Source organism: Saccostrea cucullata, unplaced genomic scaffold (assembly GCF_032062105.1).
Source record: "Saccostrea cucullata isolate Sc308-1 unplaced genomic scaffold, CSIRO_AGI_Scuc_v1 ctg161, whole genome shotgun sequence".
Taxonomy (NCBI): domain Eukaryota; kingdom Metazoa; phylum Mollusca; class Bivalvia; order Ostreida; family Ostreidae; genus Saccostrea; species Saccostrea cuccullata.
In genome coordinates, this window is record NW_026935527.1 from 238736 (window position 1) to 262251 (window position 23516).

The 23516-nt window shown below is 33.1% G+C and overlaps 1 protein-coding gene across 1 annotated transcript in view; it reads left to right on the forward strand.

Annotated features, from left to right (window-relative positions):
* Window positions 1-23516, forward strand: part of LOC134243140 (putative uncharacterized protein DDB_G0293878) — a 476688-nt gene that overhangs the window by 51140 nt on the left and 402032 nt on the right. The gene's annotated exons all lie outside the window — the stretch shown is intronic.

Here is a 23516-nt window from a genome sequence, read left to right on the forward strand (position 1 = left end):
ATAAGAGTTTTTACTCTTGTTCCATTTGATATTTATAGACGTCAGACAATGAAAGAATTAGAAGGATAGTTTTATGATTAAGGATTTTATTAGATTTTACTCCAGAATATCAAACACTCCCGTCATCGAGAAGGAGTATAAATGTTTAATTTTGACTGTAATTGTTGATTCTGTAAGCTCATCTACGATTATTTGCTAAGTGATATCTTGTAATAACTGATAACAATGAAAAGCGAAAGATATTTGATGTAAAAATCATGTTTTCATTTTTATATCAAACAAGCAAATTCAAAGAATTGTGGTCCTCAGCTTTCTGTGTCTTTGTGGGTGATATGTCAAATGTTATGGCTTATCGTGTCAAATATGAACGCCCTTTCATATGTCATTCAGAAGTTATCACCGAAGTTGATTTATTTTAATTAGGTCAATCGTGAAGGTCAATTGCAAGGGGTAAGGGATCATAGCATGATCGGATATTAATTCACAGGAAATGCATATGGAATAGACGAATAGGCAAGCTTGAAAAATTATGTGCAATTTAATCGATAAAAATTGCAGAAAAAATATACAATTTTTAAATTTACATATTTTCTTACCTCTCTCTGACCTATGTGCAACCAGTAACTTAGAAACAATACTCATTCTGTGGCAGGGGCGACAATAGGGTTTTATTTTTACACCGGTGCATCATTTTGAAAGACGCCCCAAATCAGTGGCCAAAAACGGGCCTAAGCCTAACTTGTCCTTTCTACGATGTCGTTCATATTGTAATCAGTCAGCTAAAAGGGGAAGAAGAGATGTCTTTGTTATAGTTTCTGTAAATATATATCCAGACAAATTTCAAATTCTACACCATGATGATAGGAACGTACCGGTAGTTTTCATGAGTTCGTTTTAAAAAAGAACTTACGATTAAGACCAAAATTTAATTCTGTTAAAAACTTTCAAGAAAAAATTCAGAGTAGAAATGTTCGAAAGTAAAACCCACTTACTAATATGGCCACGTAGTTCGGGTCAAAATACTATATATCGGGAAAGAGGGAATGTTGGTAGTGAAAATGAGTGGCGCTCTTAGCTGGAAATAGTAAAGGCGTATTCCTAAGACATTCCCGAATGCACATATTAGAAATCCAAATAGGTAATTAAGTTTCCGAGTTCATTTGACCAAAAAATGTATATTTATTGCAATATTTCATGATTATCTTTCAAAACAATGGAGCAAAGACCCACTCATATTGAAAACGTTTGCTAAAGAATGAGAAAATGATCGATTTTGTTCTTTTTGGTGTGTGTATGCTTTTTCGTAGGCAAATATTTTCAGTCTTGGTGAGATTTTTGAAAATTGTAGAGATTTTACATATAAAGTGTATACTTTAATATTAGATGAAATATCAAATAAAATTTAGATTATAATTGAATCTTTCACTTAATACCTGCCGCACTATAGGCAGTTCGTCTGTCTTACAGCCCCCCCCCCCCCCCCCCCCACCCCCATCCCGTCTTTTTAAAACTGATTTTATTCTTTTTTTATACGAATGAAACAAATTATTTTTACACTAGCAATTTTCATCAGAATAGTTTATTTGTCAAAATTTATCATAAATTCAACTTTCTGGTTTTAGTCGTACGTTCTTTTGTTAAATGAGTCCAAGACGTTATAAATGGAAATCAACTTAATGGTACACTTTAAACTTATTAGCTTTATCACCAGCATACGGGGTTTTATCTTTCAGCTGATTCAATACACATGAGGATGCTCTACAAATAAACAATTTCTAAAACGAGGTAAGTTATTGACAAACAAGTTGATGAATAAAAAATATTAGAAACAACAATCTTGCCAGTAAAAGCAATTTATCATTGAGTGAAATGCTGACCTACGTTTTTATACTAATTATGAAGACATTATTCACATACTGAAATGTCGACGGATTTTTTCGTTATTTCCCGAACATGTGAAAGTTCAGGATTCGTCAATCAAACGCGTTCCAAAATTCGTAATTAATAATTTCCATAAATTTTTTTTGTAATATTTTCATGAGAAGTACTTAAGGAACATAAAAAAATCATGATAATTCACATAATAATTTTGGCTCTTAATTATTTTATATGATTTTTTTGCAATTTTTTTCAGAGAAAAAAATGCATGTTCTTCGCGATATTTATTTCGTAATTTATACCATTACTTCCTATGTCCTATAAAGAAGACTATAATTATTTTACTAAGTCAAAAGTCAAAGTCGTAAATTAATTATACTTTCTTTGCAAGTGTGAAATCTTTCATTTCTTGGCGAAGATTTTAAGCTTTGGCAATGAAATTGTATGCTATTACCCTCTATGGTCCCGCCTGCCCTTGAATTGTTCCCCTTCGACCCCCCCGCCCTCAATCTTTTTTAAGTTCAATTACTCCGTGTTTTAAAACTATGAAACTTTTATTTGATGCATCGCTTTATAGGTTTATTTTCAACTTTGAAAAGTTATTTATGGTGATATATACAGAATTTATATCACCACAATCAGTAAAACATGCACATTTCTTCCTTTTAGTGAATTAAAAGAAATAAAACGAGAAGCAACGGCATTCTTTGAAAATATATAAAGAATACCTTTTATATTTTTACACTTGATACATGTATTGTTAATGTTGGTCTTCCAGTTAATATCGAATCGTGTTTGCATAATATGAATACTCACTTCAATTTTATATGAAATTAAAAGGTGTAAATTTTCAAACACAATAGGTCTGTTTGTAGATTGATTGAGTCCTATCTCCGTTCAAAAAAGGTAAATGATCCCAAAATATCCCAATTATGGTCAGCTTAGGAGATATCAAACTTTATTGTAAATCAATGCTGGGGATCTGTTTTGGAGACGGTGGAACATTCTTTAGCTTATGTCCTTAATCTGTGGTAAGTTTAGTAAGAGGTCAGGTTTGCTACACATTTTTGTCAGCGATTTTGTCTTAAAGTAATCAGAATTGATAGATTGTTGATAAAACCGGCTATCCTTAGTAAATACATGTATCGTTATTCACTCTAATACCTGTGTATCACAGAAACGGTTGTTATGTGATCTTTTCACATTTGTGCTCCTTGAATTCGAATTGGCATTAGTTTTATTGTTACTTGTATCTCAGTTCTTTGCTATTCTCGGGCCAATTTAAATTGTTTTATTAATAAATTGCAAACTCTCAAACCGTAGAGCACATCATAATTTCATTTTGTAATACACGTAGGTACATATAATAACATGAATGCCGCGCTCCACCTTTGTTCAAAGAGGACTTTTTCTTCATATACGCAGAAAATACACAATCAATAAAGCATAATACGCTTTAAAAAAATTAATTTTTAATATCTCGTATTAGCGTTCAATCCATTTTTAAATCAGATGAAAATAAATTTCAGCTTTGTTAACTTGATGCTAAAAGTGTAATATTAACTTTTTGAAATAGTACCAAGCCATGCAGGTGAATTTTATGAGGGAAAGCAAAATCAGCCTGTTAGTTTTATTCTGATTTTCACCATTTTGCGTTTCCTCATAAAATTCACCTGGCTTGGCATACTTTTGTAAAGTTTATATCAAAAGTTAACACTAAGCTAACATATTCTGAAATTTGTTTACATCTGTAAACCTTAACTGGGTGTGTTTTGTCCGTATTTGTTATTTTATTGAAGTATTTACTATTTTCCAAGTCTAGGAGGGGGGGGGGGTCAAAGAATTATCCACTTTCTTAAACCTATGAGATATTAATTAAGTCTCCACCAAAGAAAACAATTTATTGTATCATCTGTCCTTAACTTGTACTCGACTTCCGTTCAGGTGAACATAACATTTAGACATATATAATCTTGGGCGAGAGCGGTTGTTGGAATGGGTCGGCAAAGTTTCTACTACCCTCCCTACTTTTTTCTGAACTTTTTTTTTTTAGAATTTAGAACAAAATAATGCATTTAAAGACTTCGCCAATTAATTTAACTTATTTTAACATACCCTTCTCCAGAAAATTAAAAACTGGAGAGAATTGTTTTCTTTTTGTGAGGGCTAGTCAATTTTTTTTCCAGACTTGATCTGATTCCCTCCTTATTATAGGTTTGTCTTTAAACGTGCGTAAAATTGATACATTTCTTATTCGTAGCAAAAATAATATTAAATTTCAAATGAATATAAGTGGAAATGTTCAATATGTTCATGTGCGCTCATCCATTGCGTTTGGCGAGGCGACAGCAAAATATTTGGAAAAACTTCACAACATTTTTGAACAAGAAACCATACCATCGGTTTGGATGAAATGCCTGATATCGATGATTCCAAAGAAAGGTGAAAGATCGGTATGTGAAAATTATAGAGGTATCACACATTTGTTTGTGTCGAGCAAAGTATTCTCCAGAAAAATGAAACAATTACATGACTGTATTATGTACAAAGGATCAAAGATGGACTAGAAAAAAAAAGCTGCGTGAGGAACAAGCTGGCATTAGAGGAAGGAGGTCAACTATCTACACTTCGTAACACAATAGAACAAGGTACCAAATAAAACTAAATATTGTTTGCAAACTCCGTTGATTTTTAAAAGGCATTTTTATTACATCAATAGGGAGAGCCTTAGGTCTATGATGAAGTTATACGGCAACCCAGATACACTAATCAGAATGGTAAAACTCCAATATAAATCATTTTAATGTGCAGTCCTAAAAGATAGGAAAGAATCTAACTGGTCCCTGATAATAACAGGAATGAAGCAGGGTTGCACAATGTCTAGATTCCTAGCTATAGATCTCGGCGTTAGATTTCATTGTGAGAAGAGCCACAGAAACAGAAAATAACAGGAGTAAGGTAGAATTGCACTAAAAAAAAGATCTAGAATTTGCAGATGACAAATTTGATAACCCTCTACTAGAGACATACAGATTGAATGAAATTGCAAGTCAAGCTGCCCTCAGAATAAACAGTGAGAAAAACAAAGTGATGAGACTCAACTCTGACATAGTAGAGCCAATCAAGATTTATGGACTAGACCTTTAGGATGTAGAAGCATTAACTTACAGTTGAAGCTGTGATAGCAAGAAAGGGAGGTCTGATAGGACATTACCAACAGACTTGAAAAAGCTACATGCCGATTTGGAAGCCTTGAAAGAAATCTGGAATTCATTAAAGTATGTTCCTTCAAAACAAAAATTAAGTTATTCAAAAGCTTGATTCTCAGTTCTAATGTATGGAAGTGAAGCATGGAGAACAACGAACCGAGACAAAAGAAGATTGCCACCTTTTAGCTGTAGAATAGATGCCTAAATGTAAGAAAACATCCTGAGAGTAAGAGAGCAAATTATATATCAAATGAAGAACACCATCATATAATGAAAACAACTAGAGCGAGTGAAATAATAACTGTCAGGTATTTGATTGGACATATACCTAGGATGGAGAAAAAGAGGATTTGTACTACTACAATGACATGGCACCGGACGGAAAGAGGAAAATAGGCCGGTGTAAAGACGAATAATGACCCCCATCGAATAATGACCGGGGGTCATTTTTTAACGACAAAAAATGACCCCCTACCCGTATAAAAAAATCATTTTTTGTAGAAAAAGTGTCATAGGGGTCATTATTTTATATGTTAGTCCTATAAAAATTTGACCCCCATTGAAAAATGACCCCCTTTAAAGTGAAAAGAGATTCTTTAATTGTCAAGTAATAAAATTTCTTATTAATTTCGTCCTTATAGTGTTTGCTTAAAGAATGATATTCCCCTTGTTTTTAGAAATCAAACCATGCAACAATCAGGTTCCAATACTCTTTAATAGAAAAATTAATTTTTCCTTCATTTCAACTTTTAGCTTGTATAAGTTTGGCAAATCCTTTTTGACAATGAAAGAGGAGGAAATTTTTAACCCCCCCCCAAAAAAAAAAATTACGTTAAATCAAAAAAAAAAAAAAAGAAAAGCAAAAATATAAATAAAACTCTATACCTTTCAATACTACTGAAAGAGGCTCTAGATAAAATATTGAAATGAAATAAAGCCTTCACACAAGTTCTATCATATCATAATTTATTTCGCCATGATTAAAGCATACTTTAAATGTTGGTGGGGGAATACTTGAAAGTATTGTGGCAAAGTAACAGTTGAAAATTAGTAGAATAGTAGATTATTTTAAGCTTATTTTTAGTCCCTACTTATAGAAAAATAAAGGGAGGGTAGTTTTTTTTTGTTACTTTTGTTGATAATCGACTTCCTCCTAAATAAATAAGGGGTGGGGTGGGTATAACACCTAGAAACATGCTCTGTAAAGCTATGGGCTAGTGTAAAATACACATTCTGATGCAAAAACTATACATGTAGAAATAACCTTTAGATTTAGCACACAGTATTCATTACATTTCTTAATTCTTGTTTTACTCCACCCTTTTACCCAGTTCTGAGTATATTTTTCAGAGAATTTAATATGAAAATAAGAACAAACATTTTCATTTTTGTAAAGTCTTCTTTATACTGTATCATAATATGAAAAGTTAATTGAAGACCATTTCTTTTTATGTCCCTGTAATCGAAGATTCGGGGGTATATAGTTTTATCGTGTTCGTCTGTATGTCTGTCTGTCTATTTGGCGGTCTGTTTCTCCGCAAAAACTTTAACCTTGACCATAACTTTTCATTTATTGTAGCTATGCCTTTCATATTCAATATGTATATATTCCTTGTGACAAGACCTTACTTTGGGTACCACCAAATTTGACCTTTTGACCTTTACCTTGGAGTTTGTCCCATTTTACAAAAAATGCCAAATTTATAATTTACTTTGGCTATAACTTTTTAACTGTAGATACTAGTACTCTCATACTTCACAAATGTAATCCTTGTTACATTAAACCTCTCTTAAGAAACCATCAACTTTGATCTTTGACCTTTGAGTTTGACCTACCTTTCAAACACTTATCCTTAGCCATTAATTTTGAACAAGTGGTGCTAGGGCTTTCCTATTTTACAATTGTATTTCTTGTGAGAAGACCCTAATTTGGGTACCATTATATTTAAATTGCATTTAGGAAAAGTTTAATCTTCGCTATGTTGCCATACAGGGGCATAGCTGTTTCACAAACACATCTTTTTATATATAAGAGGAGTTGCGGATAACAGATGGATACCCGAAAGCGTAACAGACGGACGTCCCGATCACTATATACCCTCCCGCTTTTCAAGCAAAGGATATTATATAAATGGTGCCTGTTTTGGAGGGTAACAGTTGAAATTGACACCCAAAGGAAAACCATTGTCAACCGACGCGTCAGCGGAGATTGACAATGGTTTTCCGAGGGGTGTCAGTTTCAACTGTTACCCTCCAAAACAGGCACCATTTATTTTATTATACTGAATGTCTTCTTGATTTACTACGTCAGCAATACAAATCGTCGATTGCCTTTTCGTTCACGTTTAGAAAGCTTCCAAACTTCCCGCTACTTCGAAAAAGATTTACTGACGTCTTTATTGTTTATTAGATACTCTACCAGTCCTTTATCATCTAAAGTTTCGTTATTTCTGCACTCGCAAGCATGTTTCGTCTGTCGTTTGTTGTTTTCAAGTAAGCTACATCGGACGCAAGCTCTTATTGACGTCAAGTTTATTCCGTTTTTTTCAAACGCGCAACTGACGTTTTGAGAATTCTACGGTGAACCACGCATGTGGCATTACCGTTGTGTTAACCGTTGTCACGTGTGTTGCTAAGGCTGAGGGTAATAGAACAGATTGTTAACTGCGTCTAAACCAATCAGATTTTAGTATTTAACATGAAAATATTATAAAATAATATGTGATACTTCTGATTTTTTCTGACAGTACGATGATTTCCACCATCGAAAAACAATGTTTACCTAACCCTTTAGGCTCGATAAATCTTTACTCATTTAGATTCTGAATCATCGCATTGACCTTAAAATATAGCTATAATCGTATGTTATGAGATCAACGTATCATTAATTTATTCCAAATAAGCTCAGATGAGCATTTTGGCCAATATGCTTCTTTATCTAATTTTTTTTTTTGCCCCCTAAAAATATCAGCTTTAATCCACAGGGAGTCATTTTTCTACGGGGTTCATTTTTCTTCACGTGGGTTCTGCAAATTTTTAGGGTGGTGACACTTTTTCTACGGGCAAAAGGGTCATTTTTCTACGTCGAATAATGACCGGGGGTCATTTTTCGCTGTCGAAAAATGACCCCCGGTCATTATTCGATGGGGGTCATTATTCTTTACACCGGTCGAAAACAACGTCGAGTTAGGCAGCAAACAAAGACTGAGGCAGGTAAAGGCATATACAACATGTATAATACATGATCTCTTTATCTTCAAAATATCTTTGAAAAATTGTCAGTAGAGAAAGATGGAAATAAGTGTAAATATAAGGCAGTTAATTTGAATAAATATATAAACATGTTGAAGATAAGAAAAAAAACTTTTTTATCCATTCCATTTAGGATTCCATTTAAATTAATTTTTCTCTCATATGCCACATTTGTAAACTGTTCTTTAAAAGAAAAATAAGTCTTAATTAAGACTTCATTCTACCCATACATATAGAATCAACAATCTTAACTGTTGCGAAAACACTACATTCTCGGGTTATGTTTATTTTTTTATATTTTGTAGACAAACACAAAAGCTTACAAAAATCATATTGCATCATGTTTTCGGGTATCGAAGCCCGTGCACTGTAAATGTAAATTGATGCACATAACAATGTCAATATGAGTGGACAAAAACATCCATACATTTACCGACATCTTTAAATTCATTGATTGGCGAAAGGTATAAAACTAAGGTAGGAACAAGCGGTCCCATATTATAAAGTGGAACTTTGAATGTGACTTTTCAGTATGAAGTGTCCCAAAAAAGGATTCACTCCATTAAAGATAGCAACATTAGTTGTAACTGGAATTGCTCTTGTCGTACATATAGCTGCCATAGCTTATCCTAAGTGGGACGGAATTGATGCCATTTGGTACCCAGGTCCTGGGATACTAAAGAAAATTCAAGCAAGTGGTTCACTTTGGGAATTCAAAGTTATTGTGGATGAGTCTAATTATTTCTTTTCACATATACCTTCTGAAGTGAAGACAGGTTTGTAAATACAATATTTTAGCAAGGTTTTGTATCAAAAATTCTTTATCGAGGAAAAGTTGTACCCACAAAAAATAGTGATTAGTGGAGAAGACCAGTTTTTGCATAAAAACAATCTTTTTCGCTTTGCTTTTTTATTGCGAAAATGTATATCAGCAATCTACATGCATTTTAAGCAGTTTTTATATGAATTTAGCTTCGTATTTACTGTTAGCATTTATATTTAATTTGTAAATAATATTTTTATACATGTACATACTGGGTCTAATTTACAAATTCTTTAATCTATTTTTTAACAGAATGGAAAGAACCAATCAAGCTAATGGAGTCGACAGCTATAGCAGTTGGTGTTATAAGCTTTGCATTGTTGATCTTGTCCGCTTTCATTGACCAATGCGTACGAAAATACATTATCCTTCTGCTGAGTAGAGTCCTTGCTATAGCAACACTTATGTGCGCTGGTACGTATTTCTAACCAAAATACGAGGGATGTTAGAAACGTTCGTGGACTGATGCGTTAAAATTAATACTATGTACATTAGTTTATGCCTACAAACTTTTTAAGGAACATACAAAAGTTAAATAAATGTTGAAATTTTTAACATACCTTAAAACTTACCAAATTATCATAAAATAAAAAGACATTATATGTTCACTCGGTTATGGGCAGCGGAAAGGGCAAAAATTACCATAATGAGAAAACAAACAATTATTTTAATTTCAATGACCATAAAAACTTAACAAATGATATACAATGCATAATCAACAGACCTTTTCGCAGAATAAATATACATTAAAGCAAAACCAACGACCACGTACGTAACAAACATATATGAATGCAAAACCAACGACCATCTTTGGAGAACAAACGAACATAAAAGCACGACAAACGAAAAAAACTTAACAAACGTGCACGCGGTAAATCTAGTCTTCCCGACACCCGGCTCCCGACGGTCCCGGATTTTTTTTTCCGGCGATTTCCTTTTTTTGTCGGTGCACAGAAACTTTTCAAACTTCTCAGGCTTTAAATGAATTCAATGATATGTAAAAACTTACACAAATTTGCGTATTTTACTGAATCAGCAGTATCACCTGCCAAAAAGCGGTAAATGTAGTACTCCGTTATAGATATGAAAACCAAAAACGGACATCGATACAGAGAGACGTAAGGTGTCGTAGATATTAAAGGTGCATGGACACAGATTTGAAGTTAATATTTTCTCTATAATATTACGACTTATATATTTTAATAGCATTTCACACAAAAATATATTAAAAATCTTATTGCATCTTAAAGTTATTACAACTTCAAATTTTTAGACGGGTTTGATTGACACATCCTTGCACTCTCACAAAGGACAAGTGCACTTAAGCAATGCTTAATGGGCCCTTTTTATGTGCCATTTTACTTTGTAATATATAACCAAATCGTTCACTTTTGGTAATACTTAGATACTAGTGGATATTTCTAATTAAAAAGCACGTTAAGCATCACCGAAGTCAGCATGGATTTGAAACAATTGAATATTTTTAAATGCCCATGGATACCCTAAATCCGGAAAAGTCGTACCGAACCTTCTTTGACTTTCGTTTATGTAAATCAAGGGGAATAGATCTTGAACAATCTGATGGTGGATCATAGTCGGGCGCGTTTGCGGAATTTTAAGCTTTGTACCAAATCTGTTAATTAAGAAATTGAATGAAGTTGTGTGATCCCGTAGCCATAATGATCAAACTAAGAAATTGGTACTCTTGAATTAAAATTACAATATTAGTTTCATTGAATTTGAAATTAAAAAGGAGTGTTTAGGTGGCTTTCAATACCTGTTTCATTGTCTTGCACGAATGTTTAATATGTCTGACACTATTACGAATGACAATTATACCCTCCCGTGTTCATAAAAATATTTCTAAGCGGCACGACTTTGACTAAATGATACAAAACCTGCCGATGTTTTACGGTGAGCACCTTTGAGGAGTGCTTACCTGGATAGAACTCACGTGACTATAAGTATTTTAAATAATTTATTCCACACGTGGGTTCAACATGGGTCATACAGGTAAATAGATCTCACTTGCTATAGGAAAAACATTGTACTTTTTGTACATTATTTTTCAATATTTTAAGTACCAGCCTAATCGTGTACAAATTTCCTACTTTCACACAAGTTTTATAAATGTATTATGCGTCTTTTGTCATTCGCACAAGTTTGTACAAAGTTAGGCTCATAGTAAACAAAAGCTTTGAAATGAATGACCGTTCTCGATTTTCTATAGAAAATCACAAATGTCAGCTGACCCCTGCCACATTTTATGGTTTTGTTCTTTGTATATTCGTTGATTTCAGCGGAAAAATTTGTTGAATTGTACGGTTTAGATATCAATTAATGATTTGAGATGAAAAAGTTTGCTTAATTTGAATGTTTATTTTTTCACATTTTACCGGGGCCCATAAGTGCACTCGTTCTTTTAATTTTATTCTTAATATTTAGGAAAAGTGGCAATCTTGTTTCAATAATTTTTAGATGAAAGAAAATTAACTTCAAATCTGTGTCCATGTATTTTTAAAGATATTAAAAATATTGATATTGAGAAGATATTTCTTCTCAAAAAGATGGAATTAGTATTTCAGTAGAAATTGGTGGTGATAATAAATAAAAAAATGAACATTTGAACTCTATAAAAATTCATAACATTTGATTTGATGATTTGATTTCAAAAAAGATTTTTATCAAAATTTTCATAAAAATACTAAAACCTAACATTGTACTTACGGTAAAATCATGCAAAATGAAAGTATTGCATTGTTATACATTGACATAGCATCGTTTTTAAAAGGAGGGGGGCAACCAGAGAAAAAATTTCAATCTAGCTGAAAAAAGATTTTAAAAACTTGACAAACAAAAAGGAAACCAAAATGATATAGGCCAAACTCGAAAATCCTATTTCGTGTGTGTGAGTGAAGGTGTGTGTGTGGGGTGGGGGGGGGGGGGGTGGGGGGTGTTAGCTTCAACTTCTTTCAGTACCAATTTTTTCCTAATATACATGTACTACATAACCCTTTTTTAACCTAACTCTTAAATTTTGGAAATGTTGGTTGCGTGCATGTCATATGATATGTCACTGTAATTAAAAGTTATCATAATAGATTCTTGTAATATTTAAAGAATTGGGGAAAACCAATTTATGTAACAACAACGAAAATTTAAAAAAAATAACGAAACGGCCTTCAGGAGAATGAGATAATTTTCTTTTCATTTTTTTTTCATTCTATGTAAATTCTTTTCTTTCATTTGAAATTTTTAAGATAAATTAACCAAAAAAAAAAAAAAAAAAAAAAATTAAAGGGGGATCCTAGGTAGAACCACGTCCATGTTGTAGAGCCTGGGAACATAAACATGATGTGGAAGAGTTCTATACGAAAAAAAAATGTGTGGGGAATTTTTGTGCATACAAATTATCTGGCATGTAAATGAGGGTTTTCATTTATTAAAAAACATACCTCAGTTTGTTGTTTTTAATCGCGATTCTACGAAAACATCGGTAACCTTTTTTCAGTTGTTTTCGCATTTATAGCTGAGTGAGTACTAGATTTACCGCTTTTTGGCAGATGATAATGCTGATTCAGTCATAAATACGCAAAGTTTTTACACATCATTGATCGAATTCATTTAAAAAGAAAATGTGCCTGAGAAGTTTGAAGAGTTTCTGTGCACCGACAAAAAAGAAATCGCCAAAAAAAAAAAAAAAATCCGGGACCGTCGGGAGTCGGGTGTCGGAAAGACAAGGGTAGGATTTCATTTGTCATACCGGCGTACGCCGAATGCGCCGCTTGACCAGGGAAGGTTCGCCCGCGTACGCCGAATGCGGCGGTCTGCAATGACCGGCGAGGAAATCGCCGGTCTTAGAAATATGGCGGGAAAAGAAAACGACCGTGAAAATGCAGATACTTTTTATCAAATCGACATGTTCTTTATTTGTTTGCATATTTTGAGCAAATCTCTATTTGTATATTTAAAATATGTTTTTATTTTCTGAAAATAAAATTTTTCATGAGGTCCATGGGTTTTTTTAAAAATTGAATTTCGAAATATTCTACAAAGACATAATGTAAAAAGTGATAGCTTTTAATTAACTGATTATCATTTAGCGTAATTATTCATTTTTAAAAAATGTTTTCGCCGGTTTACTTCATTTGCCTCTTAGCCGTCATATGACCTGCGCAATTCGGCGTACGCCGATCAGTGACAAATGAAATTGGCCCTAGATTTACCGCGTGCACGTTTGTGAAGTTTTTTTCGTTTGTCGTGTTTTTATGTACGTTTGTTCTGCAAAGATGATCGTTGGTTTTGCATTCATATATGTTGGTTAAAAACGCGGTCGTTGGTTTTGCTTTAATGTATATTTGTTCTGCAAAAAGGTCTGTTGATAATGTATTGTATATCATTTGTTAAGTTTTTATGGTCATTGAAATTAAAATAATTGTTCGTTTTCTCATTATGGTAATTTTTGCCCTTTTCGCTGCCCATACTCGGTGCAGTCGCCATTTACGAGTTGCTAAATGTCCGCATTCTCCACCTCATACACTTATATCTTTATGAGGTTCCTTGGAGTTAAGTAAAGTTTTAATTAAGTCTTCTTTGTATAATTTTAAAAAGTCATGAACAGCTGATTTCAATGCATATAATATTGTTAAATGATCTATATACATAGTTAAAGATCCTCACTTGATTATTACAGCATATTTGCTTGTCGGAGTTCCACATCTAACACACTTGATCAACATCACATTTCTACGTGACAAACTTTGAATACCCTACTACAAATCGACATTTAGCTTTTACGTTTCTCATCTCTGATCTTTTTCGGCATTTAACAACAAGTACATGTGTACTCTGAATGCATTTTATTTTTCAATGCCCAATTTATATATTTACTTGGTGTATGCCAGTTTTCCAGGGGATGAAACTTTATAGAATGTTGGAAAAAGAAACCCACCCCCTTTTCTGACGTCATTACAACCCCTAATTTTTTTGGACATTTCATATAAAATTTACGATATAATTTCATAGAACTTACGGAATGGGACTAAAATTGAAAAAATTTCATTTTAGTTGTGTCATATCACATGAGTGAATTAACGGCATTTCTGGATGACAAATGCTCATATTTAAAGTTTTTTTTCTCAGTTACACTTAGGTGGAAAAAAAACGTAATCTTCGAGTCATTACTTTCAAAGACACTGACAATTTATTTAAAAAGATAATTAATGATGTAAAGTTTATTATATGAAATATGATGCTAATTAAACTTTAAAAAATCATTAATGTATCTTAAGCGGTTTTAATTTTATGGCGCTAGTCCACGAACTTTCAGAACAATCCTTGTACACGTAGAAACATAAAATGAAATTTTATTATTAAAACCTGTTCATAGATTCAATGACAGTATTGTGTATCCGTACGTACAACCTATTCAGCTTATTAAGTAGTAGTTACCCCATATCACACTGTTGGTTATGTGTAGATACCCGATGGGCTGCGCCTCGGGAAAGAGTTGGCTGTCTTTGGGTACGATAAACTTGCTATTGTCCTCATAGCCAGTAGATAGATATTATACAATTTCATTACTGAGGCCAATCCGAAATACGAGGCTAGGGAAGAATGGGTTATGTTTACCCCTACTACATGTGGATGTTGCTAATATATTGCAATACGTCTTATATGACAATGAGAAATTTCGACGATATTTTTAATAACACTTTTCAGTCCACCGTTGATTCGACGTAAACCCTTGGATTCGAAATTGAAGACACTGCAGTGTTTGACACATCTGCTTCATATTTGAAAAGTATATTAGAAATAAACAATAAAGGCAACCTACAGTGGCTCATTACGTCCACAGCTTATTTCATATTACATTACAGCACCTCGTTTAATGTAGATGTCAAATATTCAAATGGAGGTATTGATATCATAAATATTTTAGTGAATTTTTAACTTTTTTCCCTAATTTTAGTGAAATGTTTTATTTCAAGTTTATTATTACAAGAATTTGAGAACTTCCAGTGTCAAATGATGGACATCTTCTTTAGAAAAGTGCACACGATGAAAATACCTCATAATACCGTACATTGATTTTATTAGGAAAAAAGTGTTCTCCTAAAGAAAATTATTTCGTTATCTTTTTAATCTATGCATAAAATAGAAAAATGAGCTCTGAAGAGACAAGGAATGTATTTCAATGAATTGCATCAAAAGATTTTATCAAAATCAACAGCTTAAATTTACGACTTTTCAACTAACCATTCCCAACGATAAATTAAAGCCCAGGCTTTTCGATATCATTGACAGCTGCTTTTTCAATGAAAATGGAACGCGTAAATTTACTTACATTTTCACTGGTCATTTGTAAAATTATTTTGTTAAAAACATCCTGATTGTACACACAAGTACTCTGAAGTCGCCATCAAAAAGATGCTTGAATTTCTGTTTGACAATATCTATGTTGTTTTTGGAGCCAACTGGAATTCCCATGGTTACCAATTACGCCCCGTTATTAACAGGCCTATTTTTGTATTCATAAGAAGCAGAATTAATGCAAAATCTTATTCATGAAGAGAAGAAAACACTTGCTCTGACCTTCAACTCGACATTTAGATATAGCGACGACGTATTGTCAATTAACAATTGTAATTTTCATTCCCATGTTGAATACGATATACCCCGATGAGCTTGAGGTAAAAGAAACCAGAGTCTGACACATCTGTTTCATATTTGGATATTTTACTTGAAAAAGACAATAGTAATCTAGCAACCAAGCTCTTTGATAAACGTGATGACATTAACTTTTCTATCGTCAACATCCCTTACTTATGCAGCAATATACTTTCATCACCTGCAAACGGAGTTCATGTATCTCAGTTGATATGATACGCAAGAGCATAAATAACATTTAAAATTAAAAACAAAGCTTTAAATTTCCAGTGTATATTTAAATCAATAAATCAATACCAGCACAGTAAATCGTACAAGTAAATAACTTTTTTTATTTCAACAAATTTGTAGATTTTTACTCGAATTTCCTCCATACAAACATGTCAATGATTGATAGAGCTCACTGCCTCGCTCTAACATGGCACATTACTTGTTTGGCTATGATTTGACCGTTGTTTTCTTTTGTTTCTGCTTAAACGCAATCCTTCTTGGTTTATGCATAATGAATCCGTTACTTTGTTTTTTACTGTTGACAACATATCGCATGTTTCATCAAATTTTAAAGCGTTTTAAAGGTCATGGTCATATGATAAACAGTGCTTAACAACTGAAAGACTGTATTTTGCTAATATCATATGCTTTATTTTATGTGTATAAAACATAAGAAAAGAGTTTTAAAAAACATTTATTCATATCCCAGACTATTCCCAGACTATTCCAGAATATGGTGATTTTTATAGCCCAAATTCAGCGGATAATATCGCCAGACCCCTTATTTCAAGAGCTGGAACCAGCGATATATCACTGTTTAGCACTGGTATTAAAATAATTAATCAATTACCATTGACCTATTCTTTGTGTTAAACAAAGATTTTATAGCCAATTTGTCATCAATATTGAATTTAATGGTTGTAAAATGAAAGCAGGGATCGAGAGCTAGCGTCAGAAGTTCTTAATGAAAATAAAAAATAAATAAATAATATTTTCTTTTAGATTTATTAGTCAGATCTAACAACATGACGATTTTTCATATTCATTAAAAATTTTGAAAATATAAAACCAGTGTTCTTCTAGATCATTTCAAAGCTAGTTACGTCATCTATGACACAAGAAGCTTATTATCAAACGACGTCACAATTTTATAAAATTTTTCATACAGTGTAACACGGATGTAAACTCAGGCTTTTCTCAAAGTGGCGGAGTTGTGACACGAAATTTCGGTATATAAGATCTCATCCGAAGAATTGATCTCAATTTCCGCATTTGTATTCCAACTCCATATACCACAGCTCCTGAGAAAATGTGCTTAAAACTCCGCCTCGTAAGCGACAACAAAGAAGTAGAAGTCAGTTCTATGAAACAAATATATATCCAAAGAAACTGGCTTATAAAACAATATATTTATTGCATTACCATGAATCCTGGACAAGAGAAAGATAAGTGTAGCAACATTGCCATTTTGCTGCTCGAGGTTGCCTGAAAGAGAAATGTGACTTTTTTCACAATTTATTGGTATCAAGGGAATTATTAAGTCTCATTACCGATATTAGTTTTGTTTAAGAAATAAACGTTATTCAGTAAACATGAATAGCAATCGCTCCTCTGGCATATCCTGTGGTGCGCGCAAACCCCCTACCTTCTAGGTATTGATCATGGGCTCTTCTAACCCACCATGTAGTCATAGCAATACTAAAAGATGCAGTGATTTTTTTGTCAGTCAATCATTTAACATGTACATGTATAAAAATAAGATAGAGTACTTGCTTTTTAGGAAGAATATCTAAAAAACAAGATATGTTCGTAAAACACTGATGCCCCCATATCGCAACTTATAGCGAAGGTAAACTTTCTCAAATACAAATCATATATGTTGGTACCCAAAGTAATGTCTTCTCACGACAAACACACTTGTAAAATATGAAATCCCTTGCACCAAAAGATAAAGTCATGGTTAAAGTTAATTTTTAAAAGCAAGTCAAACTCCAAGGTTACAGTTGTGGTATCTAAAGAAGGTCTTGTCACAAAAACTGCATATGTGAAATAAAAAAAAACTAATACTCGTACCAACTGATCAAGGTTAAAGTTGGTTAAAACTGGGTCAGACTCCAAGGTCAAATCTATGGTACCCAAAGAATGGTTTTGTCACAAGGAACACACATGTGAAATATGAAAACCATAGTATTAACTAATCAAATGTTTTGGTCAAGGTTTAAGTCTTTGCATACAAACAGATTAAGAAACAAAACAGACAGACAGATAGGGACGGACAGGGCAAACACTATACTAGCATACACCCGAATCTTCGATTACGGGGGTATGAAAAAACCTATTTAGGAATGTGCAACTTCGTGGTAAAGTCACTATATTGCATGTAATATATGTGTTTATTTGAGGGGTGATCAAAAAGTTCGAGAACTACTAGTAATTGAATAATTTCAAAAGAAGAAATGATATAGAATTTCAGTAATGAAAATATTTCAAAGTAGGCTTCTTCGGTTTTAACGCGCATCTGCAACAGTTCTGCCCATGTGCGGATCACGTGATATAGGCGGTCACGTGACATGCTCCGGAGCGTTTTGTCACAGAAGTTTAAAGATTTTCGCGACTCATATTTCTTACCACGCAAATTATTTTTAATAACAAAAACAGTTCAATTGTCAAAAATGGCGAAATCTCGGCTATAGTATGGATGAATTCTTTTCCAGAATGAGCATGGTGATCATCAAACCCAAGTCCTCTGTCTTTGGAGCGTCATTTATTCAATGTGGATAAAGTATGGGTGCATTCTTTTTTATCATATCTTATAAGTTAAAAGTCTAAAGTAAACGATATTTTAGGGATTTAATAATTATATCATTATTAAGATATTCACCTTTTTTTCTAAAAGTAAGTTGGTGATCTTTCATATCAAACTGCTTAACAAAAGACACACATCTTCCCCAGCTTGTATTAACTGGTCAACAAAACAAGCATAATTTTTAAACATCCCCCTTCCTTCACTAAAACGATAAATCCAATTAATGACAAAACTTCTGGCAAGTCTTTTATCTTCATAAACCGTTTACAAATTATCATATGCTTCTGCAAAGGAATTTCCAAGATATACGTTTAACTTTACAGCCATTCGTTGGTTAAATACGACCATTTTTGTCACAAGTGACCTACATACTGACGTCATTTTCATATTGTGACGTCACAAACATGGGGCAAACGTTCCGTTACCTATATTATTTAAAGAACATGTGTATGACTCTGTGTCTACCAAATTTCATACTGATCTGAATTGTGGTTTTAAGGTCACCTGAGTCACTCAGGTGACCTATTGCTATTCCTTTTCGTCCGTCGTCGTGCGTCGTGTGTCATTCGTCGTGTGTTAACATTTGAACACTTTCAGCTTCTTCTCTGACACTACTGAACCAATTTCAACTAAATTTGGTATACAGCATCTATGGGTAAAGGGGAACAAAAATTGTGAATTTTATGGTCCACGCCCCCCTGGGACCTAAGGGGTGGGGCCAAAACTACTAAAATTAATGAAATCTTTAAAGATCTTCTTTACTCCTGGACATCAAGCAGGCAAACTATTGGCATGAATGTAATGAGCATTGAATATTCTATCAAAATTGTGAAATTCATGGCCCCAGGGTCAGGCGTTCTTTTGTTAAGGCGGAGCTCTATTGATTATATAGTAAAAATGCATTAATTCTTCAAAAATCTTCTTCTCTGCTTCTGGGCATTGAATAAACTAACCAACTACATAGTTAAGATGAGCAAGAGTGCCTCTTCCGAAATTGTGAATTTTATGGGCCCAGGGTCAGGTGTTCTGGTGTTAGGTCGGGGCTCTATTGATTATATAATGAAAATGCATTAATTCTTTGAAGATTTTCTTCTCTGCTCCTGCGTATTAAATAAACTAATTTAGTATACAGTTATAGTGAGCAAGAGTGCCTCGACCAAATTTGTGAATTTCATGGCCCCTGTTTCAGGGGTTTTGCCATTTGGTGCAGGGGGGGGGACTCTTTTGATTATATAGTGAAAATACATTAATTCTTTGAAAATTTTTTCCTTTGCTCTTGGGTATTATGCCAATGATCCAAGTATATATACTTATGATGAAGAAAGGTGCACCTAGCAAAATGGTTAATTCCATGCCCCCTGGGTTAGGGGTATCGGGGGAGGGGGAAGGGTTACATAGTCTGAAAATAAATTAATGCTTTGAAATCTGCTCTTTGGTATTAATCAACCATTTTATGATAAAATTTCCAAAATTTTGAAATATGTGGCCCCAGTGTCAGTGGTTCCTTTGGGGTGGGGTGCACAACTTGTTATAAAAGTGGAAGTGCATTTTCTCTTTGTTACTCTGATCTACCTCTTGGCATTAAGTAAATAGAGTAAGCGTGCTTTAATTTAATATATAAATATAAGTTTATAATTATGATAGGCAACGGTGCCTCTTTCAAAATTGTGAATTTCATGGACTCTGGTTTAAAACACGAACCAAATTTGGAATAGTTGGAAAGTTGTTACACAATACGCATGTGACCTATAAGGCCCGTGGGCCTCTTGTTTAAATATAGAATTAGTTCGCGAACTTTTTGATCACCCCTCTTATGTGCATGCATTTTGGTTCCTTGAATATGTATTTCATTCTGCAGAAGATTAAACTCAATAACAGTCATCGTATGCCATTTTTGGACATTTATGACACTTTTAGTTGACTTTCTACAGCTTAGTATCTCTGAAATTTTGTCAGTATACACTTGTTTTTATATTTCACAAAACTAATCATCATTATATTGAAAAATTGATAAAATTATTTTTTTCAGCACTGGAGGTTATACTTGGGGCTATGTTGTACAAATATCAGTATACAAAAACCGCGACTAATACTGCCTTCAATTTGAATTATCATTTACCAGTAGAGAAGTTTTTACTTCAGACGGGTTGGTACTTGGAATGCGCTGCTGGTGGTTTATTTCTTATGGCTACTTTGATTGCCGTGATAGAGTCCATTCACAATTCGTCTTCAAAAGATGGAACAAATTCTACTTCAGTTGTGCCGATTGAAGAACAGACACATAATAACGATAAGAAGGCATAGGAAGAAGAAAAACAGACAAACTAAACAAGAAAAGATATTCGTGGAAGATATAACAGACGAAAAGTCGGAAAAGAAAACATAAACAGTTTTAAATTAAATCATCTTCTTTTAATTAATGTTTATAACTACATACACTTGATACTGCGGGTAATGTACACCAATATTTTTGTTTTGAACTTTGAATTTTGCATTGTACATACTTTTTAGTTTAGCAAACTTGTGATAATACACATTGTTTTAGAGGGAGTCACATTCTCATGATTTTAAATTGTTTATTGTAAAGATCATCTCATTGACAAAAGATTTAAAAACGGATCGGGCACAGTAGAAACATACCCATACCAGAAAAAAAACAATAACCTATTTACATATCATATGTCCGTGCATGTTTATTTATTATTTTCATCAAGTCAACGTGTACTGTATTTTTACTACTAAGTATGTAACGAACATAAAAGATACCCATTTTCTAAATCACACCCTGAATCAGCTGTCGACCGGTATTCGACAGCCTTCGGCCCTCTGGCTGAGATTGGTGTCTCGGGCTGAAACATGATATGGTATGCAAAAGAGTATGTATATTTTGTTTGCATCGATCTCATGACATACATGTATTTACCCCCTAAAACTGGAATGGCCAAAGTATCTAAAACAATTGAAAGCAATATATTTTGTAGCAATTAAATTCAATCTTTACAATAGTTTCCTGTAAAGTTATTTTTCTCAAATTGATGGCATGTATAATGAGAAATTTCTCAGAAACAATTTCTTTGATAAATATAATTTACCTGTATCTGTGCTTTTGCTTTCTTTAATGGGGAAAATAGATTCAAATAAAGTCCAGCTATGTTCAATTTTAGAATGCCCATTTAGTATTAAGGGGGGCGACTATAGTTTTATTGTGTGAAAACCACAATAGCGAAACTCTTCATTTTATACCATATATAGCTTACATTAACTTCAGTGTACATGCAAAGTTTGGGGGAAATCTACCGTCCAGGTATTTTTCAGGGACCGTCTCAAAATACAGGTACATTTACTATAGGATTATACAGGAAAATGCCAATTTTTAGCACTTTAAAGCAAATACTACAATAGACATTTTGTTCAAACTATAATATTTGATGAGTAATACTATATTATACAATATATGTAAGAAACACAAAATTCTACCGTCTTGTTACCAGAGGGGGCATCTCAAAATGCAAAAAATTATCAAATTTAACCATTTTTATAGAGTATTACTAAATATGACGTACACAATGGATTCACATGAAAACATAATAAAATATTGGAGATGTTCTAAACTTTCTATGTTTTAAATTTCAAGAGCGTATGTTCATTACTTTTTCTTTAATAATATTTTTATTACCCCTTTCTTTAAGAGCTACTGATTATCATAACGTCAAAAACACACTGCAACGACGTCAACCTACCTATCAATTGCAAAATCGGTTAAAAATCAGTTATATCAAATTGTAATTACATTTTTATACCTATAATTTCTTAATTTTGTTTAATTTTAATAATTAAGCGAAAACAGATACATTAAAACAGTAATTACGCTTCATTTTACTATGATGCGCGAAATATTGCGCAATTGAAACTATAGTCGGCGCCCTCAAATTAAAAATCAAATAATATCACACACTGTTGAGTTGCTGTTTTTAAATCAGAGGACAGATAACTGTGGACTAACTGCCAAAAAGTATCATGGAATTAGAACTCTAGAGAGGGTTCTAAAAATTATGTTTTCTTGTATTATTGTCCGGGCTAGTAGGTATTGTCTTGAATTAAGCCTAACTTTTTTTTAGAAAAAAAATTCCTGATTAATAGTTAGTATGCTGTGACCTTGAACTAATTTTCTAGATTAAAGATCGAGGTCAGGAAATTCATTTGCAAAAGAAAACGGTGTGTAGATTATGATTGTCTTTTCTCTCCTTGGTCCTACCTGGCTCCATCTTTACCAATGATGTACCCATTGTTTGAGAAATTTTTCAAACAAATTTCACGATCAAAATAACCCTCTTATGTACAATTCTTGTTAAGAGCATATTTTCTCTTTCATTGGCTCTTTTTGGGTTCATACTTTATCCATAGAGTCTCTTGTGCAGAGGGTGCATGGTGACATTCAACCAATTTTCTAAATGAAAGGTCAAGGTAAAAAAAACTGCATGAAAATCCATAGAGTGTTTTATTCACCTTTCAAGATGAAAGGTCAAACTTAGATATTATTACTGCCTTCATATTTTGATTATGCAAAATTAACAAACTAAATCATAATTGAAATTACTCACAAAGACTCTCACTTGACTTATAGATGGGTTATTAAACCCTCAGGGCATTATTTATACAGAGAAAATGACACAAAACTCAATATAGAATTTATACTTATTTATTGTGGCGGTTATTGGCCGTGGCACAATACAAAATTGTGGGACGCCATTTCAACTGGGCGAACCCACCAAATTCAAACATCAACAATGTGTGTTTCTTTTTTCTAACCGTCCCGGGTTAACCGCGGAGGGTCAGCACACATACAAACTGTTCAAATCAATCAATCAATCAATCAATCAATAAGTCA